Source organism: Macaca fascicularis, chromosome 17 (genome assembly GCF_037993035.2).
Source record: "Macaca fascicularis isolate 582-1 chromosome 17, T2T-MFA8v1.1".
NCBI lineage: Eukaryota > Metazoa > Chordata > Mammalia > Primates > Cercopithecidae > Macaca > Macaca fascicularis.
The window spans coordinates 7,302,677-7,323,576 of NC_088391.1; the positions used below are offsets into that span (position 1 = coordinate 7,302,677).

Genomic DNA, 20,900 nt, shown 5'->3' on the forward strand with positions numbered 1-20,900 from the left:
TTCTTACTGTCTCTAGTTTTGTTACCCACAGTGGGTGAGTTTGGCAGCTTAGTACTTGGCAGATATCAACCCAATGACCATAACCAAGGAGGATTTAGCGAGAGAATTTTATTTCTTGTAACAAGTAAGGAGAATACCAGGAATAGTTCCCAAATCATTGTCTCCCTACAGGGCTGGGTCAATTTTATAATCATAGGATAATGAGGTGTGATCTGATTGGATCTCGCAATGAGGTGATGCCAGGAGGCGTGATATAATTGGGTCCTGCCATGGGGTAATGCCAGAGCTTGATCTGATTGGATCCTGGATTCTGCCAGGTGGTGTCTGCTTCTTAATTTGGTCCCCTCTCCTTGGTCCAAGCACTTAGGTTCCCCCTGTGGTTGCACACTTGGTTCATCTGGGCATGCTCAGGTTACACGAGGGTCGATGGCAACTGAAAAACAACTCACAACTTTATTACTTATTGAGGCTGGGTGTGGTGGCTCATGCCTGTAACCCCAGCACTTTGAGAGGCCGAGGCAGGCGGATCACCTGAGGTCAGGGGTTTGAGACCAGCCTGGCCAACATAGTGAAACCCCGTCTCTACTAAAAATACAAAATAGCCGGGCGTGGTAGCACATGCCTGTAGTCCCAGCTACCTGGAAGGCCGAGGCAGGAGAATCGCTTAAACCTGGGAGGCGGAGGTTGCAGTGAGCTGAGATTGTGCCATTGCACTCCAGCCTGGGCAACAAGCGTGAAACTCCATCTCAAAAAAAAATAAATTAAATAAATAAACAAATAAATTTTTAAAAAGTTGACCCAGGTGGGGCCGGGCACAGTGGCTCATGCCTGTAATCCCAGCACTTTGGGAGGACAAGGCGGGTGGATCGCCTGAGGTCAGGAGTTCAAGACCAGCCTGGCCAACACAGTGAAACCCTGTCTCTACTAAAAATACAAAAAAATTAACTGGGAGTGGTGATAGGCGCCTGTAATCCCAGCTACTTGGGAGGCTGAGGCAGGAGAATCGCTTGAACCCGGGAGGTGGAGGTTGCAGTGAGCCAAGATTGTGCCACTGCACTCCAGCCTGGGCAACAAAGAGCAAAATTCCATCAAAAAAAAAAAGAAAAATTGACCCAGGTGGATCTGATGCAGTTACAGTTTTGTCTTTTCTGGAATGTCATATAGTTGGAGTCATACAGTATGTAGCCTTCTCAGATTGGCATCTTTCATTTGGCAATATGCATTTAAGGTTCCTCTGTGTCTTTTCATGGCTTAGTAGCTCATTTCTTTTTATTGCTGAGTAATATTCCATTGTCTGGATGTACCACAGTTTATTTATCCATTTGTCAGGTCATGTACATTTGGGTTGTTTCTACTTGTTGACTATTATGAATAATGCAAACAAATATGTACAAGTTTTTGTCTGGACATATGTGTTCATACCTAGGAGTGTAATTGCTGGGTTATATCATAACTCTATTTTATAATAGACTTGAATGCTGGACTGTTTTCAAAAACTGCTGCACTATTTTATTGTATTTCATTATTTTATTTTATTATTATTATTTTTTTGAGATGGAGTCTAGCTTTGTTGACCAGGCTGGAGTGCAGTGGTGCAATCTCGGCTCACTGCAAGCTCTGCTTCCCGGGTTTGCGCCATTCTCCTGCCTCAGCCTCCCGAGTAGCTGGGACCACAGGCACTGGCCACCTCGCCCGGCTAATTTTTTGTATTTTAAATAGAGATGGGGTTTCACCGTGTTAGCCAGGATGGTCTCAATCTCCTGACCTTGTGATCCGCCCACCTCGGCCTCCCACAGTGCTGGGATTACAGGTGTGAGCCACCGCGACTGTCTGCTGCTGCACTATTTTATGTTCCCACCAGCAATGTATGAGGGCTCCAGTTTCTCTACATCCTTGTCAACACTTGATATTATCTGTCTTTGGTTGTAGCAATCCTGGTGGGTGTGAAGTGGTGTCTCATTGTGGTTTTGATAAGGGTCTAGTATCTGAAATGCTTTTTATAGTACTTTTTTCCCCTCTAGTGAAAGATCCAGTCACATACTATATTCAATTGTCATGTCTTTTGAGTCACTTTTAATCTAGCTCTAATATTTTTAGATTCCTTTCCTCAAAGCCCAACATTTATTGGCAAAGGCATTTTTAGAAAATAATATACTTCAAGTATCATTTTGAATTCTCAAAACAACCTACACGAACAGTATCCTTGGTCGTTCTGAGGTAGCACCTCACTCATTTTCTTGGCACAAACCACTCCTTTTGTTTTTCTTCATACTACAGAAGGGACACAGCGTTGTACAAATTTCCCTTTACTGTTTCTTGAGTGCCTTGAAAACGCCAAATCCCGCAAACAAGCAAGAAGGAGGTGCCTGACCGACAGGATTAAACAAGAAGCCCCCTCTTCCTTCAAAATTCCAGCTGCCCGTGGCCAGGCACAGTGGCTCACACCTACAGTCGCAGCACTTTGGAAGGCCAAGGCAGGAAGATTGCCTGAGCCCAGGGGTTCAAGACAGCCTAGGCAACGTAGTGAGACTCCATCTCTACAAAAAAAAAAGAAAGAAAAAGAAAAACATTGGCCCGGTGTGGTGGTGTACACTTGTGGTCCCAGTTACTTAGGAGGCTGAGGTGGGAGGATTGCTTGAGCAGAGGAGGTTGAGGCTGCAGTGAGCAGTGATGGTGCCACTGCACTTCAGCCTGGGTGACAGAGCAAGACCCTGTCTCAAAAAAAAAAAAAAAAAAAAATCCAGCTGCCCTGGAAACCTGTTCAGTCCTCTCAGGGGATAATTGGGCAGCCACAGTCCCCTCTTCATTGCCCCTCACCCTAGCATACTTTAGGCAGCCAATATTATTCCTTTGTGATTCTATTTTAGGGAGTTTTTCCATAGGCACTAATTCCCATGTTAGAGGCCACAATGGGGGACAGCATACATTTCCCTTGGTTCCCACCCATTGAAGCTGGCAAGGCAGTATCAGCATGAGCAATCGTCTTCATCCTGTGAGTGGCATGAAACAAAATCACTCAACCAGTGACAGATTTAAATGTTCAAAAATAGGCAGTCATGTCACTTTCCCCACACAAATGCAAACGCCCCCAAGAATGGCCAGAACAAGAGCTACCGTGATTCCAACTAGAAGAACACTTGTGCTGTTTATAGTCAAACAGCTTGTAATCGTCTGCTTCCTTCCTCCCTCCGTCCTTTCATCGGAAGGAAGAACCATCTGCTTCCCTCCTCATTCTTCCCCGCCTCTCCTTCATCTCTGCAGGTTGACTTGAAGCCTGCCGGAAGTGAAGAACAGAAGGCGAAGTGGAGTCTTCTCTCTTAGGCACATCAGCTTCTTGCCTACACATCTGGATGGATAACCCACTCTTTCCTGACCCAATGGTCTTTCTCTACGTATCAGAACTTACCTACTCATCGATTGTAACTAGGTTTTGTCTTTCCTATTTCCTGGCCTTTATTCATGCTTCTTGGCCTTTATTCATCCTTCCACTTGGAATTCATCTGCTCACCAAAATCTTGGCCTGTGTGCAAGAGCAAACTCAAATGCCATTTCCTACAGGCAGCCTCCTCTGCTTTGCTCCTCCCCCAGGACACCTAGCACATAGAAGATGCTTGAGCAATACTTGTTGAATGAGTGAATGAAGGAAGGAAGAATGAAATATTCATTGCCTTTGTTGCTTCATGTAACTCTTGTTAAAGTCACAGAGTATTACAGTACAAGTGGTCCTGGGACATCCAGTCCACAGGAGATGAGTTACTTTGTAAGTCAGGGTATGACAGCTGAAGGCTGTCACAGGTTGGTGGTATGTAGATATGCATGCTTCACAGGGCCCCTTGGCCCCGACTCTTCTGTTTTATGCAGACAAGGATGTGGTCTTGCGGATGCTGAGTTCGTTCAGGAAACAGAAGTCCGATGTTTGCAAATATTTCTTTAAATGGAAGCATTAAGTGTAGAGGTTGTTTGTGTAAGTTCTTCCTGAGAAGTGTTGAGAGTTCAAGTATAACATGCCCATGGCAGATGACAAGATCAAGCTGCTCAGGCTCAGCTAGACTCTACCTTGCATGGTCAGGGGCCCTGGAAGCTGTACCCTACTCCTGCCTCTCACCCCCAGTCCCTGTCTCCAGTCATCACACTGCTCTGCAGTGCTCAAGAAGCTATGCCAGGTCGTGCCCATGATTGTGCTAAGTTTCTGTAGCTGTGGATAATTATATTGGGCTTATAGCATGATGTGGGATAGATGCCAGAAATAAAGCCCTTGCCCTCTATTATAGACTGAATTGTGTCCCCCTCCAAATTCACATGTTGAAGTCCTAACCCCCAGTACCTCAGAATGTGGCTGTATTTGGAGACTGGGTCCTTAAAGAGTTACATGAATTAAAATGAGGTCATGAAGGCAGACCCTTATCCAATACCACTAGTGTCCTTATAAGAAGAGGAGATTTGGACACAGATATGCAGAGGAAAGATGATATGAAGACACAGGGAAAAGCGGGATGTCTACAAGCCAAGGAGAGAGGCCTTGGGAGAAAAAACCCTGCTGGCATCTTCATCTTGGACTTGCAGCCCCCAGAGCTGTGAGAAAATAAATGTCTGTTGTTTAAGCCTCCCAGGCTATGGTACTTTGTTATGGCAGCCCCAGCCAACTGATACTCCTTTGATGAGGTTTGTTGTGGAGAGTTACATACATGGCTCAAACCTCTCTTCTGCTGGAAGGCATCGTGCACGAACCCATGCCTCCAGATCATCATGTGCTCTCCAAGGAGGACCTGGGGCTGTTCTCTTTCCTTATGGAAGGGATGCAAATGTCCATCCCCAAGTGACTCTTTCCACTTCGAAACAAAGAGGAGCTGGAAGAATTTGCCATTAAACTTTTAATAATAGTCACGTGTCTTCCTTATGCATTTTTATATTTGCTTGTACCTTTGTTCAATAGAAAATGACAAATGCATGACTCTCCAGCCCCACCCACTCAGCTCCCACGTTCCCAGCTGATTCAGTGTTCTCTGATCCACTGTCTCCGCTGGCTTGTCTCATCACTCCAACACAGGTGCTCACGTGCACATGCTTTGCCACTTCCAAGGGCATAGGATGAGGTGAGGAATGAATTGACAGTGTTGGGGTCTGGGCTTATCCACCTGCTGCTGGCATGGTCATCCATAGAGGCAAAAGGAGTCTCAGGTCGGTCATCACACTTGGCATTCTGGAGCGTTCAAACATTTTTCATGAATGCTAACTCATTTAGTCATCAAAGGAACCCTGCAAATTAAGCAGAGTGAAACTATTATTTTCATTTTCAGGAGGAAACTGGGGCTTAGAAAGATGACGTGCCATGTGCAGGGTCTCATAGTAAGGATGAGGGAGCACAGAGACGAGAGCCTTCTTTTAGTCACCACTCCTACGCTCTCCCACGCCTTGTGCAAACATAAAGAACTCTGTGCCCTTGGTTGTCCCGTCACCAGCATTAAACTGGCTTATCTGGTGACATAGTAAGATTTTGACAGCAACCACTTATGCAGTGTTGATGATGATCCAGGCACCTTTCTATGTAAATGCTGTACACGGATTCACATCTAACACCCTTAAGAAGTTAAGTCCTGTTATCGTCGCCCGCATTTGAGACTGAGGTGTGGAGAAGTGATATCGCTGGCCCAAGGTTACACAGCTGTCAACAGGCAGACTCAGCCTTCATACCCAGGCAGTCTGGCTGCAGGCTCTGCTCTCTTAGCTACGGTGCCGTACCTGCCCGTCACCGCTGTCTGTGGCCTCTGTCTGTGCTCAGGATGATCAAGACCACATGGAGGCCAGGAAGGTTGTTACCTGACATATGGACAGAACCTTTGTGTCCTCCCGAAATTCATAATTCAAAACCTTCCCCACTAATATGATGGTATTGGGAGGTGGGGACTTTAGAGGTGATTAGAATTAGGGGGGTCCTGAGGGCAGAGCCCTCATATCGGGATTGGTGTCCTTATAGGAAGGGACACCAGAGAGCTGGCTTCCTCTCTCTGCCCTGTGAGGACACGGCGAGGAGGTGCAATCCAGGAATCAGGAAGAATCTGCTGGAGCCTTGATCTTGGATGTCCCAGTATCCAGAATGACAAGAAATTGCTGTTATGTAAGCCGCTTGGTCTGTGGTGTTTTGTTATAGCAGCCGGGGCTGACTAAGATGACTGCCATCCCCCTCCACCAAGTGAGCACTCTATGCCCCAAATCAAGCCCTGGAATGCCCCGAAGTCTCAGCTCCCTGGAGCCCGAGCTCCTATCCCTCCAGCTAGCATCAGCTGCTCCTGGTGTCCCTCCATCTGGTGTGGCTTCATGTTCCCAGTGAAGCGGGCCAAACTAGGTCAGTGACAGCAGGAACGGGTGGCCTGCGCTTCCTGCGTCCTCCCGCTCCCTGAGCAATCTGGTCCAGTGGCTGAGAACAGTATCTCCCCAGGCTGCTGCAAAGCCCTGCTGAGGAGGATGGTGATTCAGGCTGAGTGTGTCTTAATGGTTCTGCCTGCTCCTTCTTTGCGTGTGTCAGAGCCTGCTGCTCTGAAGAGGTTTTCAAGCTCACAGAAACAATGAGGCTGGCAGTTTTCAGCACAGAACTTGTGCTCACCAGAGGGGACAGGGCTCTGAGGGCAGTGAGAACCCAGGGTATGCCAGGAGAGCTTCCAACAGCAGGGAGAAAGAACTTGGATATTTGTAGCCTTGGCTCCTCACCGGCTGTATGACCCTGGAGAGTATAGTCATCATAGTAGCACTTACGGGTCACTCATTATGAATCAGGCCCTTTGCTAAGCATTTTGCCCATATGCTCTTGTTCACTCCTCACAGCGACCCGGGGAGAGCGCCTCATTTTATGGATAAGGATATTGAGGTCCAGGGACAAGAAAGCTGAGTTATTTGCCCAAGGTCATACATTTAGTAAACAGCTAGGATTTGATCAAGATTGTTCCTTGTTCTCTCTCTCCTTTCCTCCCTCCCATCCACGCTCTCTCTCTCCTTTCTTTCCTCTTTCTCTTTTTTCCACTCAACAAATATTTGTAGCATCTGTCTGATGCTATGTCAACGGGGAGATACAGTAGTGAACACGACATTTTGGTCCCCACCTGATGCTAACTACGCTCTGTTGTCTCCCATGCCATTTAAGCCTTTTCCTGCCAAGCCACGCAAGGAGAAAACGACCCCTGTGAGGCCCCCACTGGGGTACAGAAAGCAATATCCCAAAGTCTGGCACTTTGATATGCAGAGAGGACTTAGAAGCTGCCTCAAAATCAAGGTCCCTGTAACCTTACCTTGTCCTCTTCCCCCTACCTACATCAAGTGCAGAGAAGGGCTCTCTGAAATTTCCTTCTCTGGCCAATAAAGCTTTTTTCCAAAGGAAATGAAATTGTTTTAAGACCTCCTCCCTAGGGATCCCATCAAGTAACCAGGAAAGATAAACTGAAAGAGAAGAGGCTGGGTGTCATCAACACACCCAGACAGATTTTTCATCTATTCCTTTGAGGCCAGCTCCAAGAGATGACTTGCAAGATTTTATCTGCATAATAAGACACCTTTTGTTCCTGTGCAGCTCCACCCCTCACCTTCCCTAATGCCTGCCTCCCACCTCCCAGGTCCTTAAGTCTCTTCCCTATGAAGAGAGTATTTAAGCCTCAACCATCTGGCCCTCTTTGAGTTCATATTGTATATGACTCCTGTGGACACACATGCGTGTAAATACGTTTTATACGCCTTTTTCCTGTTAATCACCTTTCGTCAGTTGATTTTTCAGCAAACCTTCAGAAAACAAAGGAAAAGTTTTCCCTTTGCTCCCACACCCCAATGGTCTTCCCTTGGCTTTTAGATGCATTCAGAAGTGGGCGTATTGAGACTGAGAAGCGGGAAGTATCTGGGCACTTGGGTGCACCTGTTTGAAGCTTGGGGAGAGGCTGGGGAATCAACTTTCAGGAGTGAATGAGTCTGTCCAAAATGAAGTGTGTAGTAAGAGGACAAGAGGGATGATGAGCCAAGGGTGGAACCAGGATGGTGGCAAGGCTGTGGGAATTAATGGATGGGTGAAGAAGAGAAAGCCCATGACAGGGCTATGAAGGAACATCAGAGAGGTGGGGGAAGAACCAGAAGAGAGTATTGTCCTGGAAGTCAAGGAAGGCGTAAGTGCCAAGTTATGGGGTGTGTTCAGCAGGATTACGTGGCAACCTGATAGTTTAGCCTTCTTCAGCAACATTTGTTTTTTTTGAATACACAGAATTCCTGCTCCTATTTCTTTTGAATTCCTTTTCCTCTTTAATAAAGTGGAAGGAAAAGCTCTGACTCTAGTCACCTGGACTCACTCCCTCAATGCCAACTCACTTTTGCCAGGTCCTTGTATATCCTTCCTGTGGTATTCTCTCCAGTTAATTTTTTGCGAAAGTAAAATTGTCAACTTATATACCTGTTCAACTGCTAGATGGAATTGTGTTGAAGTTCCACTTATACAAAAATACCCCAAATTCTGGTTTTTGTAAGTTTTGCAACATTCTTAATGTAATGTTGCAAATACAATACATTTTACATTATTCTCCACTTAGAGTAGGGTTGGTGGTTTGAAACAGAATGTTCCCTTCCCTCCTGAGAACTGCCACAAATTTCCTATTCCTGGCCTGAGGGATAGCCCATTTGCAGAATGAGAAGGTTGACACATGTGAAAACCAGTGAGCAATCTAGTTAATAGCTCTGCCAGCTTCCTGGTGTTCAGAAAGATCACTCACTTGGATTCATTCCCCAGTTAAGTGTCCTTTTCACCATGGCAGCTTTCAATATTTGAGCAAAGCTTTACCAGGCAGGATTGCCACCCAAGCGATCAGGGCATGGTTTTGCCATCACGGTAGGCACTGGGCTCTGCCATTTCCACCTCAAGGACATCTTGCCAGGTCCTCACCACGAGCTTTGGGCTCTCGTTCTTCCTCCCTCGCCTGGGCCCTTCACAGAACTTTCTGCATGGAAGGTGACAGCCAATATGTCTGGTGTAGCACAATCTTCTAGCTGTATTTTTTGAAATGTGTATGTTTTCATATAGTTAGAAATTTTTAAAAATGTAAAGAGGTATAAAGTGAAAATCTTCACTTCTCTTCCTGTATTCATTCACCCAGTTTGCGCTCCTCCCCATGTACCCAAAGGTAACCACTTGTATTAGTTTCCAGCTCAAACAGTGTGCTCTCCAAGGACCAGCATCTACTCCTCCCGCTGGGTCCCATTGCTCCTTTCTCTGACTTCCTGAGTTTGCTGGCACCTGTGTGAGAGAGTATCCTATGTTATAATGAGCTGTTTGGCTGTATATCAGGAGTCAGCAAACTTTTCCTGTAAAGGGTCAGATGGTAAATATTTAGGCTTAGGGGACAAGAGGCAAAATTGAGACGATTATATATGTCTTTATGATGAAAGAGAATAGATTTCCACAATATCATTATTGATAAATTCAAAATATAAGAAAAACTAAGTATAATGTTTTGTAATTCAGGTCTACTAATGAGAGGAATGTTTTTGATTTATGGACATTGTATCTGGGCATGATGACTCACATCTGTAATCCAGCACTTTGGGAGGCCAAGGCAGGAGGATTGCTTGAGGCCAGGAGTTTGAGACCAGCCTGAACAATAAAGTGAGACCCCATTTCTACAAAATAAATGAGCAAATAAAAAAGCAAAATGTTTTTTAAAAATTAGCTGGGCATGATGGCATGTGCCTATGGTCCCAGCTACTTGGAAGGCTGAGGCAGGAAGATCCCTTGAACCCAGGAGGTCGAGGCTGTAGTGAGCTATAATGGCTCCACTGGACTGCAGCCTGGGTGATAGAGTATGACCTTGTTTCCAAAAACAAATAAAAATAAATACAATTTATGGACATTGAAATTAGAATTCCATACAATTTTTTTTTTTTTTTTTTTTTTTTTTGAGACGGAGTCTCGCTCTGTCACCCAGGCTGGAGTGCAATGGCCAGATCTCAGCTCACTGCAAGCTCCGCCTCCCGGGTCTATGCCATTCTCCTGCCTCAGCCTCCCGAGTAGCTGGGACTACAGGCGCCCGCCACCTCACCCGGCTAGTTTTTTTTTTGTATTTTTTAGTAGAGACGGGGTTTCACCGTATTTAGCCAGGCTGGTCTCGATCTCCTGACCTTGTGATCCGCCCGTCTCGGCCTCCCAAAGTGCTGGGATTACAGGCTTGAGCCACCGCACCCGGCCAATTCCATACAATTTTACACCACAAAATATTCCTCTTTTGATCTTTAAAAAAATTATTTTAAAATGTAAAAATGTTTCTCAGCTTGTGGTGTATACAAAAACAAGGAGCAGCCAGATTTGGCCTGCAAACCGTACTGATTCCTGCCCTCTAGGATGTTATCTTCTCCTTGAAAGCAAGGTTTATTTTAGCGTTCCCTGTGACAGCTTGCAAAATCTCAACACATATTCATTCACCACAAGGGTCTTGTCCAGCAAGTAATGACAGCTTTCTCACAGACACTAAATGGAGAACTTCACATTTGCTATCTTACTTAAGGCTCACAGCAGCCTGATGAGGCACTATCATTATCCTCTATTACTGATGAAGCAATGGAGGAACAAGGAGCGAGTCTGTCCTACTCTGCCATGAAGCTGTTATGCAGTAGAGTTATGAAGCTGTTAAGTCTGCCGGCCCAGCCACACGCAGTGACTCACGCCTGTAATCCTAGTAGTTTGGGAAGCTGAGGCGGGTGGATCACTTGAGGTCAGGAGTTCAAGACCGGCCTGGCCAACATGCTGAAACCTCCATCTCTATTAAAAATACTAAAATTAGCTGGGCATGGTGGCATGTGCCTGTAATCCCAGTTACACAGGACGCTGAGGCAGGAGAATCACTTGAACCCAGGAGGCAGAGGTTGCAGTGAGCAGAGATCGCACCACTGCACTCCACCCTGGGTGAGACTCCATCTCAAACAAACAAACAAACAAACAACAACAACAAAAGTCTGTCGGCCCCTACAGCCCACAGACCAAACAGCACCCAGACTGCTTTCAGTGGGAGCAGGAGCAGAGACCCAGATCTGAGAGCAATTTCTTGGCGTTCCAGACTCACGGCCTGGAGAAAGCTGGTCTCTGGAAAGAAGGAGTTATCTGAGTGCAAGCAGAAAAAGCAAGCGCCAACCGTCACCAGCATCTTCCGGAAGCTCAGGACTAGGCGTTGATCCTAGAACAAGTTTCTTGCACCCCACATTTCAACAGGGGCAAGAGGAACCCAATAGCTTTGTTTTAATTAAAAAGTTGTTTTTTTATTTTTTTAAGAGACAGGGTCTCACTCTGTCACCTAGGCTGGAGTGCAGTGGCAAGATCACAGCTCACTGTAACCTGGAACTTCTGGGCTCAAGTGATCCTCTTGCCTCAGCCTCCTAAGTAGCAGGGACTACAGACACGAGTCATGGCACCCAGCTAATTTTTAAAATTTTTTTGTAGACGGCCAGGTGCAGTGGCTCACTCCTGTAATCCTAACACTTTGAGAGGCTGAGGCGAGTGGATCACCTGAGGTCAGGAGTTTGAGACCAGCCTGGCCAACATGGCAAAACCTTGTCTCTACTAAAAGTATAAAAATCAGTTGGGTGTGGCGGCACGCACCTGTATTTCCAGCTCCTCGGGAGGCTGAGGCAGGAGAAGTGCTTGTACCCAGGAGGTAGAGGTTGTAGTGAGCTGAGATTGCGCCACTGCATTCCAGCCTGGGCGCCTTTTATTTATTTACTTTTTTTAGAGATGGGATCTCACTATGTTGCCCAGGTTGGTCTCAAACACCTGGCCTAAAGCAGTCTTCCCACTTCTATCTCCCAAAATGCTGGAATTACAAGCATAAGCCACCACGCCTGGCCAATCCAGTAGTTTTGACTGACTTAACATTGAATCAGGTTGGTGTTTTTCCTTTATGTAACAAAATTTTATTTCCTAATAGAGCTAGGCATGCGGTTACACATACACACACACACACACAAATGTAGTACTGAAGCTTTTAAAATGTGGGTATACAAAACTATTTTGTAATGTAGGAAAATGTCTCCCATCTGTGGCTAACTAGAAGAAGCAGGTTAGAAACAGTATGGAGATTAATTAGCCGGGCGCCGTGGCTCAAGCCTGTAATCCCAGCACTTTGGGAGGCTGAGACGGGCGGATCACAAGGTCAGGAGATCGAGACCATCCTGGCTAACACGGTGAAACCCCGTCTCTACTAAAAAATACAAAAAACTAGCCGGGCGAGGTGGCGGCGCCTGTGGTCCCAGCTACTCGGGAGGCTGAGGCAGGAGAATGGCGGGAACCCGGGAGGCGGAGCTTGCAGTGAGCTGAGATCCGGCCACTGCACTCCAGCCTGGGCGACAGAGCCAGACTCAGTCTCAAAAAAAAAAAAAGAAAAAAAAAGAAACAGTATGGAGACCATGCTTCTGTTTAAACAATCAATGTGCAAAGCAGGAGAGAAAGAGGACGCACCTGAGCGCGCCCACAGCGTGCATCCCGGGGTGGGAAGATTAAGGTGTTACTTTCTTCCTTGTGCTTATGTGCATTTCTATGGCTTTTCTTCCAAAAACCGATTACTGTTGTAAAATGTTAATTAAAAAAGGAGCTACTGTCAAGGATTAGACAGGCTGCAATGACCATGCTATGGCGAAAACAACTGGAAACTGGATGTGCTCACTCCTGTGTGTGTGCCTGGCGGTTATGTCAGATGTATTACGTTCAGTGCTTGATTTGAGTCCCTTTTTTTTTTTCTGGAATGTGCCTTCATTTGACAATGTCAAATATTTTCATGAGAAAAATGTACCTGTTGAGGCTAAAATTTGACTTTGAATTGCTTTGAATTATAAACTCTGTGCATAGTATTTTTTTGAGGGAGAGGGGGATATAGGATTTGGTTCCTCTTTTTTCTCTGTTAGGAAACTAGTTCCAAATGGTTAAAACGTTCATAATGTTCGAACAGCATCGTGAACAAACTAAATTTACAGAAGGAAGCGTCATACCTCTTGAATCAGCGTCTTGAAGACATTGACTCAATAGATCATCTTCCCACTGGCGTGGCGCCATTTTGCCTTTTGCCAAAGGGCTTTCCCTGTGTGGTTTGGATTTAATAAAGGGCAGAACGAAATTTCATGTATGCAGTTTCCCACTGATTTGAGTCACTGTGTCACTGCTTTGGTGCAAAACCAAAATCACAAGACACAATCTATTAAGGGCTGGTGGGCAAAAGAGCTTCCTCGGCCCCAGATTAATGCCTGCACGGGAGCTCCTTAGTTTAATTTCAGCAACATAGTTTCACATGAAGCATCTTCTTAAGTTATTGGTTTTCTTTTCGTACGCAAACACTTCAAGACTTCTATATCCGAGTGAATTTTGTTCTTCAAAGTACTTCTTGTGAAGTAATCCACTTTTCTTAAAGCTGATAGTACTCTTCAAAGTGTTTTTGAAACTCTTCTTTCATAATTGTTCTCTGAACCAGCCTACAAACTGTAATAAAAACAGTCTTTTTACTTTATAGTTATGCCGGACATACAAATCAAAATGGAATTTCCCTATCTGGGAGAAAATAAAGTTATATTCTTAATCACATGTTACGCCAAAATAAAAAACAAATGGATAAAACATTAAACAATAAAAAAATGAAAACATGAAAATGTGAAAGGAAATTGTGAGAGAAAATTGTTTTACTAATCTCAGAATGGTGAAGATATTTTTAAATATGACACAACCATATGTATCAGTCAGGGTTCTCCAAAGAAACAGAACCAATAAGAGATCTATCAATCTATTTTCAATCAATAGATATATTGAGAGTGAGATAAAAAGATGGAGATTCAGATAAGAGTTGATGATGTTGCAATCTTGAGATAGAAAGCTGAAAATTTAGACAGGTTTCCATGTTGCCGTCTTTTTTTTTTTTTTTTTCTGAGATGGAGTCTCACTCTGTCACCCAGGCTGGAGTGCAGTGGCATGATCTCTACTCACTGCCACCTCCACCTCCCAGGTTCACGAGATTCTCCTGCCTCAGCCTCCTGAGTAGCTAGGATTACAGGCATGTACCACCACACCCAACTAATTTTTGTATTTTTATTAGAGTTGAGGTTTCACCACATTGGCCAGGCTGGTCTTGAACTACTGACCTCAAGTGATCCTCACTCCTCGGCCTCCCAAAGTGCTGGGATTACAGGTGTGAGCCACCGCGCCCGGCCTTCCATGTTGCATTCTTGAGGATAATTCCTTCTTCTTTCAGGAACCTGGGTTTTGCTCTTAAGGCTGTCAGCTGATTGGATGAGGCCCACCCCTATTACTGAAGTCATCTGCTTTACTCAGAGTCCTCTCACTCAAATGTTGTTGCTGTTGTTTTTGAGACAGAGTCTCGCTCTGTCACTCAGGCTGGAGGGCAGTGGCTCGATTTAAGCTCACTGCAACCTCTGCCTCCTGGCTCAAGCGATTACTACAGGGATACTCCACCACACCCAGCTAATTTTTGTATTTTTTGTAGAGATGGGGTTTCGCCGTGTTGTTTAAGCTGGTCTTGAACTCCTGACCTCAAGTGATCCTCCTGTCTCGGCCTCCCAAAGTGCTGGGATTACAGGCATGAGCCACTGTGCCCAGTTGTCTGCTGACTTAAAATGTTAATCACACCTAAAAAAATACCTCCACAGCCACCTCTAGATTAGCATTTGACCAAACAACTGGCACCATAGCCTAGCCGAGTTGACACATAACATTAATCATCACAACACGGAAACGGTAAAACAGGAGGCTGACAATCCGACCACAGACAGACACAGAAAGTGGACCACAGGCCCGCGCCCACGGGGCGTGCATTCCAGCAGCCTTGCTGTCAGTGCGTGGCTAACTCAGCCTGTCTTTATCCTTCTAAACAGCAGTTTGAAATGAAACATGGACTTGAGAAACAGCCCCCTTTTTCCCCTAAAGGCTTTTTAAAAGATGTATTTAAAATAAGAATTATTAGACTGAGAATAGAAGCTGAGCAGTTCTCCAGCAGCAGCATGATCGATGTGTCTAGCATGTGGAGACACTTACTGCTTTATCTTGCTCTTGGGCTGTTTCTTGCTTGGGGAAAAGGTTTTGAATGAGAAACTTCCATGTGTTAGTCCAGATGTCACTTTGTATTCGATATTAATTGTTCACACCACTTGACACTGATTTTTTAAATTATAAACTGTTTTGTTTTTTCTTGCGTGAATTGTCTCCATTTAATTGAATTTTAAAAAGTTTTAAACTGAGAACAAAGTTCTGCTGTGTGCGGCTTTCTTTTGTAATAGAGAAGTGTTTGGGAGTTTCCATTGGATTTATTGCTATGTATGTTAAAAGAATGTAGGGTGGCAAATCATAGTGAATATGGGAATAGTCATCACGGTGGTTTTGATTCGCTAAACTTCTGTGGGGGTGGTCGATAAGGTTTAGCTTTAGGAAGTTGGTTTGCATAAGCTTTCTCCAAAAGTCTGGACACTTATTATGGACCTAAGACTATGCTTATCTTTTTTTTTTTTTTCCCGAGATGGAGTCTCGCTGTGTCACTCAGGCTGGAGTGTGCAGTGGTGTAATCTCGACTCATTGCAACCTCCACTTCCCTGGTTCAAGGGATTCTCCTGCCTCAGTCTTCTGAGTAGCTGGGATTACAGGTGCCTGCCACCATGTCTGGCTAATTTTTGCTTTGTTTTGTATTTTTAGAAGAGACAGGGTTTCACCAGGTTGGCCAGGTTCGTCTCGAACTCCTGACCTCAAGTGATCCACCCGCCTAGGTCTCCCAAATTGCTGGGATTACAGGTGTGAGCCACTGTGCCCAGCTGAATGATGCATTATTTAAAAGAACCTCCAATATAAAGCTTTTACAAATATTAATCTCTGAGGGAAAAAATAGCAGCAGTTTTTTTGTTTTTTTTTTTTTAGAAGAAAACTAGGTGGAAATTTCTTACATAGCTGTCTTTCTTCCTGAGAGGAACATCACATGCCTTAGTTCTATTTGTGAAGTATAATTTCCTCTTTTGGCTATTTAGTTTCACAAAAGAAGAATTTCAATGGTGTTAGTAATAACTGGGGAAAAAAAGCAAAAAACAGGTAAGAAAAAGCAGCGCACAAAATGTACCATAAACATAGTGGAAAATAAAAATGGATTGTAATTAGTGCTGAGGACTCCTCCTTGCTAAGTCACATCTGGTTGCAGTGAAGTCTGTGAATTTTAGAAGAGAAAAGATTTTTGCCTGTAGAGTTGAAAATCATGTTGAAGGGCAATACAGACAGCTCACCAATACTAAGGCCATCTGCATGCCACAGAAGTGGGAGCCCTAAAGGCGCTATTGAGTGAGAGTGTGTATGTGTGTGTGTGTGTGTGTGTGTGTGTGTACACATGTGGGCTCTCCTACCTTCCTCATCTCCTGGCACCTCCCACCCATATTGGGAGAAGGCTGTGAATATATCAATATATGCAATAGACTGCATTGATATTGACAGATTCCCGTTCCACCCTTCCTCATCCTGTCGGTTCTTGAGCTGAACCCCACATAGGGTGGCCTGTGAACAGATCCGGGAAAGAATATTTTGTCTGTGTCATTTTGGTTTATATGAAAGCTTCTCCCTCTCTCTGTTTCTCTCGCTCTCTCTCTCTGTTTCTCTCTCTCTGTCTCTGTTTCTCTCTTTCTCTGTCATCACAGGGATTAAAAAGGATTTGACTGAGTCTTTCATCGGCCCCTCGTCTGTAATGATCTACAAACAGGCCCTTTGAAATGCCCTCCTCTTAGTTTGCTCCAGGCATCAGCATTAGCAGGAATTGGGGTGTCCTTCACAAAGGGAGAACAAACTTATTAGATAAGCCACTCTCACAAGGCAGAGCAGATACAACTTATATTCGGAAACGTCAGTGAGAAGGAAGTTGCCCTGGTTGAAAAGATGAGGAATGGAAATTGTAAGGGACAGGAAATAGTTGTTCTTTTTCAGCCATGTGAGCCAGGTGTGGCCAGACGTGTTCAGCTGATAGAGGGACCACTGAAATTGGGGGGCTCTGGAGCCATGATGCTCAAAGCATTATTTGAGTGGTTTGACTCTTAAGTCATGAAGCTGGTTGCCTCTGCATTTTCATTAATGGAAGAAAAAAATTATTTGGTGTTTTCAGCACTGGCAGTTTCTAGAAATTCTCAATTTGTGTCCATGGGCTCCAACCCCAACATTCTGATGCACTAGCTGAACTTTAAAGCAGCCACTGCAGGAGGTTTTGATGCAGATGGTCTCCAGAGCAGGCTTCGAGGAACATTGCTGCAGGCGCACACAATCGATCAGAGTGAGACAGAACCAGCCGCGTTTCCACCTCTCTGGGGGCCTCTCTGCTGGTTCCAGTCTGCTGGGGACTCGCTTACATTGAGACTGGGAGTGCAGGCTTCGGGCAAACATGACTTAGCAAGGCGGCGTCCTCAGCATTGAAGCACTCTGTACTTTCTGCTCACTTACTTTGTAAACATAAAACTGCTCAAAAACAGTAAGTCTATTGATCTAAAAAAAAAATCCAGGTAGGCTACTGGGCTGGCATAGCAGCTGTTGCCTGAGACCCAGGAACCTGTTCTTGTTCTGCCCCTGCTAGCTATGCTGTGTGGCCACTCCCCCATCGTGGTCCAGGATGGCTGCTGGAGTACAGGAAGTTCCAGAAAGCAGGCAGGAGTAGCCCTAATGACCTATGTTTCATTAAGCTTTGTAGAAGTCCTACCCAATGCTTGCATTTGTATCTCATTAGGCACATGGCCATATGTAGCTGCAAGAGAAGCTGGGGAATGCAATTTTCTCTCTGGACATATTGCCGCCCTTGAAATATTGGGGTTCTGTCACTAACAAAACATACGAGAACGGGCATTGGGCAACAACTAGCTGTCTCTAACCAGAAAGGTGCTACCATTCTTGAAAGCTTAGGATTTGCCTCAGAAGAAGCCCTGCAATTTCTCAGTGAACATGCTCAGTCTTCCACAGCCCAGAGACCTTCCAGAAGGAATTTCTGACTGCTGGGGAGGTGTGTGTTGACTGCGTGGCTGGGCAGGGAGCTGAAGAGGACCACTAGGACCACTGCCCACACTTTTCGCCCTCAAGTGAAGGCTCGCTAGGCTGCCTGCTGCCATCACTCTCCTACCGTGCGATAGACAAGCTGTGACTAGTGCCACCCTGTGAATGGTCTGAAGTAAAGCGCACTGAGAGGCACTTGCCTGGGTGCCAGGTGGTGTTTGGGAGCCAGTGCAGCAGGATATAACCCATGTGTTTTCTGCTCAGTGGGAAGCAGAGGTCTCTTAAAGAGCAAGTGCATTAATGATGGCTCCAGGACAAACATCTAGAACCGAAATGGGAAAACTTCCCTTGTCCCCCTCGCAGGGCGTGTGACAGGGCAGTGGCTCCCTTCTCCGCTGCCCCGCTGCTCAAACCTCTAGGGGAAGGATACAGAGGGCCAGGCTGTGGGGACTCCCACCCCACAACAGTGTCTGGGGGAATGTTCACAGCTCCTGAAGCCCCAGTGGGCGTGTGTTACAGGGTGCTCTTCCAGTTTTGCTGTCCATAGTCAGCTTGTGTTAACCAACTCAATTAGATCCTCTCTTGTTGTCACAAGGACAGAGCGCTTTCTGTATCCCAGGTTCTAGCCTTGGTGTACTGGAACAATGGGATTACCGCTGGGCTTGGAGAATGAGTGCAAGGTTTTGAGTGGAGGTAGGTCGGGGGAAGTCAGAAGGAGGCGGAGTGGAGAGATTTTCCCATGGAGTCAGGTGGCTTAAAGGCCTGGGCTCTCCTCTGACTGCCCCAGTCAAACTCCTCATCCTTCTGCTTCTGCCAGTCCTGTCAGGCCGGTCCTGTCTGCCAGTGCCTGTCGGTGCATTCCTCTCAACATCCAGCCGCCTGCGTGTTCTAGCCGCCTGTGTTCCTCCCCTGAGGTGCACCTCTCCGCTTCCTGCGTCTGAAATGTCTGCCTGTTAAGGTCTTGGGGGTTTTTATAGACACAGGATGGGGGCATGGCAGGCAAAGGTGGTGTTGGGAAATGCAACGTTTGGGCAGGAAATGTCTGTCCTCACCTAGGTCCGTAGGGGTGGAGCCTTAGCCAGGGACCATGCCCTCTTCTACCCAGCACTTCCTTTCCCCACTTCCATACCACACTCTTCTCTTCCTAGCACTCCTATATCAGTGCCAAGCCCCAGTTCCTTCAGCCAGGCTGGGACCTTTGTGTCAGGGAATGAATCCCAAGCCCTCCAGAGAGGGAACAGAGAGGGAACAAACACATGGGCAGAGCTGATGGGGTTTCTTCCTGATGACACCAGCAGCAATCCGGGTGTGGCAGGTGCCCTACTAATGGCTTTAGATGACTACACAGTCCTGGAGGACAGAGAAGCAGGCACGGCTGTGACAAGGAAAGAAGAGTGGTTGGAAGTCACTGGGACACTGGGTCAGAGCCAATTCATGATGTGCTTCTTTCCCCCTTCAACTTATTAATGGTGCTGTAACCTTCCTTAACCACCTACTACCAGCTCCTCAGCCCTGGAGCTAGCAGGACCTCTGAGGCATCAGACACAGGGTCCTGAGAACAGGCTTGGGCTGCTTGTAGGTAGTTCAAGCTGAACTTCCCTATAAATGGGGGCCTGCTTCTCGGCCCCACTCTCCTTTCTTGGCCAGACAGCTAGAAGCTCATTTGACTTTATGAACCAGAGCTCAGAGAAGTAAGGTCGAATACATTTTTCTCTTTGAGTGGGAAGAAAATACTTTTTTTACTTTGTTTTAAAACCATATGTGCCTGCTCATATATAACATCAGTTATCAGGGAAGGATCAGAGTCACTTAGAAGACCACTTCTGCCAGAGTCCAAGAGTTGAAAACGAGTAAGTGGACCACTTTGTATTTATTAGGATTTATTTATTTATTTATTTATTTATTTATTGAGACAAGGTTTCACTCTGTCATGCATGCTGGGAATGCAGTGTCATGATCTTGGCTCACCACAGCCTCCATCTCCGGGGCTCAAGCCATCCTCCTAACCCAGCCTCTCAAGTAGCTGGGACAACAGGTGCGTGCCACCGTGCCTGGCTAATTTTTGTATTTTTTTTTGTGGAGACGGGGTTTCGCCCTGTTGCCCAGGCTGGTCTCGAACTCGTGAGCTCAAGCGACCCACTTGCCTCGGCCTCCCAAAGTGCAGAGATTATAGACGTGAGTCAGCTGGGATTATAGGTGTGAGCCACTGAACCCTGCCCTATTAGGAGATATTTTGTGTTTATGTACCAAATGAGAGAAAGAAGCTTAAGGTTCTCTAGTAGAAAAGTGTCTAGTATAAAAAGTCACACAATGTTGCACAATGTTTCTTTCTCTTCATTCACTCAAAAACTTTTTCTTTTTTTTTTTTTTTTGAGACGGAGTCTTGCTCTGCCACCCAGGCTAGGGTGCAGTGGCCGGATCTCAGCTCACTGCAAGCTCCGCCTCCCAGGTTTACGCCATTCTCCTGCCTCAGCCTCCCGAGTAGCTGGGACTACAGGCGCCCGCCACCTCACCCGGCTACTTTTTTGTATTTTTTTTTAGTAGAGATGGGGTTTCACCGTGTTAGCCAGGATGGTCTCGATCTCCTGACCTCGTGATCCGCCCGTCTCGGCCTCCCAAAGTGCTGGGATTACAGGCTTGAGCCACCGCGCCCGGCCTCAAAAACTTTTTCAATGAATATCTACCATGCGCCAGGCGCTATGTTGTTTTGCCAACAAGTGAGGGGAGGTAAAAGTTGAGGGGTGGGGTCCTCTGGTCACCAATGACGGGCCCACAGTGATCACTGTTGAGACCGTCATTGTGGGCAGCCTGGTCCAACAGGCCTCTGAGCTTCCAGCCAGGCTGGGGAATGTCATCTTCCTGAAGGGCTGCCTCAGCCATCTCCCACCTCTCCTCCAGTCCA

At 46.1% G+C, this 20,900-nt stretch overlaps 1 protein-coding gene across 2 annotated transcripts in view; it reads left to right on the plus strand.

Annotated features, from left to right (window-relative positions):
• Window positions 1–20,900, plus strand: part of RASL11A (RAS like family 11 member A) — a 92,909-nt gene that overhangs the window by 16,014 nt on the left and 55,995 nt on the right. The window contains exon 5 of one of the 2 annotated variants that reach the window (XM_074021762.1): window positions 3,262–4,878. The exons of the other annotated variant lie outside the window; for it this stretch is intronic. The gene's annotated coding sequence lies outside the window, so the exon portion shown is untranslated. Of the gene's footprint in view, window positions 1–3,261; window positions 4,879–20,900 lie in introns of those variants that run through there. 2 annotated transcript variants of the gene reach the window in all.